Below are 3,877 nucleotides of genomic sequence, written 5' to 3'. Positions count from 1 at the left end.
TGGCTGACAGACTTGCAGATATGCGGACAACAGCACAACAGGCGCTGACCATATAAACGGCAACCACAATGGCAATAGCACTCTCGCTGCGAACAAGTTAGTAATGCAACATTTCATGCAGACCAAAACAGTGGCAATATTCACTCAGCAGAGCCACAGTGGCAATGACAGCAAAGCGTAAGCTGCACCATTGGTGCCCCAACTCGTATTTGGCGTTGTTGGGCTGGGCACAGCTGCCGCAGCTGCTGGTGCGCCGGTTCAACGAGGCGTATGAATTTCCGTTTTATTAACGTAACTATATTTGTGTTTTGGTTGTTGCTGTTATTGTTAATGCTTAAAATGATTTTGCCGCGTAGTGACTCTGCTCTCAACTGCTGCACAGAGGAGCCAGCGATAACTATTAGCTGAAATTAGCAGCAGTTTGCAATCATAATCTCGCATGCGAAAAATTATTACATACAGATTTACATGTGTACATTAGGGTGGTCCAAAAATTCATGTGAAAAAGTAAAGTCGGAATTTTTATGCTCTCACCCCCTATACTGAAAAAATACCCCTATGTTTTAGTTAATGTGAAATCAAAAAATAGTTAGAGGACGCTCAAAGCGCTCAAAGTTTCCCATGTATTTTATATGGGGAATAAACCACTTTTCGTAGAAATGGCATAGAATGCTTGAAAAGCAATATAATTCGATCGGAAAACCTTGTTTCTCTTCAGGAGATTCCCAATAATAATACCAAATTATTTATTTAACAATTTTTTCATAGGAACTATATTTTTTTTAGGTGCACTAAAGCCCCCAGAAAATGCCAGAAAATGCAATTGGGGGGCTAAATAAAAAATATTTAGTATTAAGAAATGGTTCAATAAACGATTGGGTATTATTATTTTTAAGTCTCCTGAAGAGAACCAGAGTTCTATTGAAAAATATTGATTTTCAAGAATTTTATAGCATTTCTCCGAAAGTTTTTTTTTTCATATAAAATACGTGGAAAATTTGAGCGCTTTGAGCAACCACTAAATATTTTTTGATTTCAGAATTAAATAAGTACAAAAGTCTGAGTTCGGGCGAAGCCGCACATTAAATACCCGGCGTAAGTTATAAATTCAGTTTTTTTACTTTTCCAAAAAATACCGTTAGTTGGTAAGCAGGGGTGGTTTTACCGCTAAATTACCGTTATATGGGATGTGGGCGTGGTCATTGTCCGATTTTAAAAATTTTCAGCCCTTTGGTATGTTTTACCCAGAGCAACAACTGTGCCAAGTTAAGAGAAATTGGTTGAGCGGTTCCCAAGTGCGATCGGGTATAAAAATAGGGGTACTTTTTTTGCGATATAGAACAATCCTAGACGGTGAGATCATTAAAATTCCGACTTTACTTGTTTTGGACCACCCTAGTGTAGATATATGCATATGCATGCGTGTTGTATACATTTGTGTTTTAGACGCTGTTATTGATTAGATCGTTAATATGATGGCAGGTGATTTTTTTGGGGCTCCAAGTATTTACATTAGGGTGGTTTACAAAAAAAGAAGGAAATTCGAAGTCTTAATGCTACCACACCCTAGGATTGTTCTACACTGAAACAGATCTACCCCGCCATTTTTATTTGAATAAAAAATGTTTAGGGTGCACAAAACGCTTAAAATTTTCCATGTATGTATTTTATATAGGAAAAGAACAATTTTTCGTAGAAATGGTTAATAATTCTCGAAAATCTCTAACTTTCGATCGGAAAACTCTGTTTTGGAACCATTTTTCAATATTGACTATCTTTATAGCTACCACAAAATCCCAAAAAAATGGGCCTTGAGCACCTCCAAAGATTTTTTTATTTCAAAATTAAAAAAATTGCATATTTTTTGGATGTAGAACAATTATAAGGGGTAGGTTTCGATAAAATTCCGACAATACTTTTTTTGGACCTCCCTTATGTATGTACATGTATCAACGCGCGATAAAATGATGAATTAGTTTACTCACTTTGTAGCACTTTTGCTTTCTACGCTGTCTGTCGGGTTCAATTCACACAGACATCAGCTTGTTTTTAATATTTTGTTAAATTGTTGTTTCTATTATAGTTATTGCTGCTTTTGTTTATGGCCACCCTGGCATAGACTAGGCCAATAATTAAATAGCCACGACTAGCAGGCAAAAAATGCCAGTTACCTTTCAATCATATGTATGTATGTATGTATGTGCATGTAAATTTTTGTATGTATGTACATACATACATATGTTTCTACTAATGCATTTTTAAATTTGTATGTTTGTTTTCAACCAAACACATATACACATATGGACACGGGCGGCGAACTTAGATTTTAAGGCAAATTCCACTGATGTGAGCTTTCTATTTCGAAAATTTTCACATCGTCTGCATTTGTGATGCACATAATTGTATATATTTAGTACATACAAAGTATTTTGGCATTTTGTTGTGGTTAGTGAATAACACTGTGCGACAACTCCAAAAAATAAAAAAAAAACCGGGTTGGGTTGGTATTTTCTGAAAGCACACCTATTTAAGTAAAACCTCAACTTGGTTTGTAAAATCTAGCTTAGTTTTTTATAGTCACCTTAATTTTATTTTTTTTACTAGCCGTGTACACTGTTATTTTGCTGCGCGCGAAGACTGGTAACAGTGTTTTAAAACTAAAATGTTTTAATTAAAAATGTATTGCCAACTTAAAAAAACAACTATTTTGTGCAAATTTCAATCAAAATACCATATTTTTGTAGAGCTACCAAGTTAAAAAACAAAATGAAAAACCTAATATTTCATAGTAAATCCAAACATCTACATATTTTAGTAGAGTTACCACCAGGATGAATTAGTTAGATGAGCTTAAAAAATTTTACAATATTTTGCTGAAAAATTAATTGAGAAAGATTTAAGCAAAACGTATTTGTTTAGATATGTTAAAAAACTGCAATTATCGAGCATTTTCGGTTAGCGTTGAAATATTTGGAAAATTTCGGAAAAAAATTCTGAAAAGTGTCAATATATCACAAAAGCTGCTCAAATTTCGGAAAAGTGTCATTACATTTCAAATATCTAAATCTCGAAATGTTTCAAAAGATAATTAAAATCCTGAAAAAATCCTCTGATCGTTCGTTAATTTTCGCAATAATAAAAACTATTTGTAAAATAATTTAAGAATTTTCCCCGCTCATAGCTACTCAACGATTATTTAAGGTGTTTCTCAGCATATGGCGTTTTCTTTACTACCAAAAAATTTTGCATTCTAAACAAGAAAAGGGAAAGGAGCTTGGAAAAAGCGAAATTTTTTGGTAGAAGCGAAAATAATTTCTCATAAAAAAATTTACTGCCGCAGGTCTGTCCAATTCTGGACGAGTTCAAAAGTTCTACAGAGGGAGGCAACTGCCACGTCTTAGGTCATTTTTAATTTTTCGTCGTACCTTCGTCATCTACAGTCGGATCCTCAAGTATGATCTATCGATGTTCCTATCCAAAGTTCATTGACCACCAGACCTCAGTTCCTGTCACCCTAACGTACCACCCTAATGCCACTAAATTAAAACTCACCAAATATCACAAAACTTTTGCCTATGAACTATTTTGATTATTTCAGTGGAACTATTTAAAAAGAAAATATTATTGCTAAATGCACATACATATGTACATTAGAGTGGTCCAATTTTTGTATGGGGGGAAAAAATGTCATCCTAGAAAACGCGGCACCCCCTTAGTTTTTTCCTTTTGATATTTGTAACGCCTACATCAACTTTAATTTTTTTACTGTAACCAATACAGGGTGCTCAATGACCTAGAAATGCGCTACTGGATCGCTGTGAAACTGTAAAAAGTATTGGTGATATTTATAAAAAGCTACTGTTGCCATGATGACTGA

Source organism: Rhagoletis zephyria, unplaced genomic scaffold (assembly GCF_001687245.7).
Source record: "Rhagoletis zephyria isolate East Lansing unplaced genomic scaffold, Rhagoletis_zephyria_1.1 Rzeph_scaffold_05195, whole genome shotgun sequence".
Lineage (NCBI taxonomy): Eukaryota > Metazoa > Arthropoda > Insecta > Diptera > Tephritidae > Rhagoletis > Rhagoletis zephyria.
Note: the sequence above shows the minus strand (reverse complement) of the source record.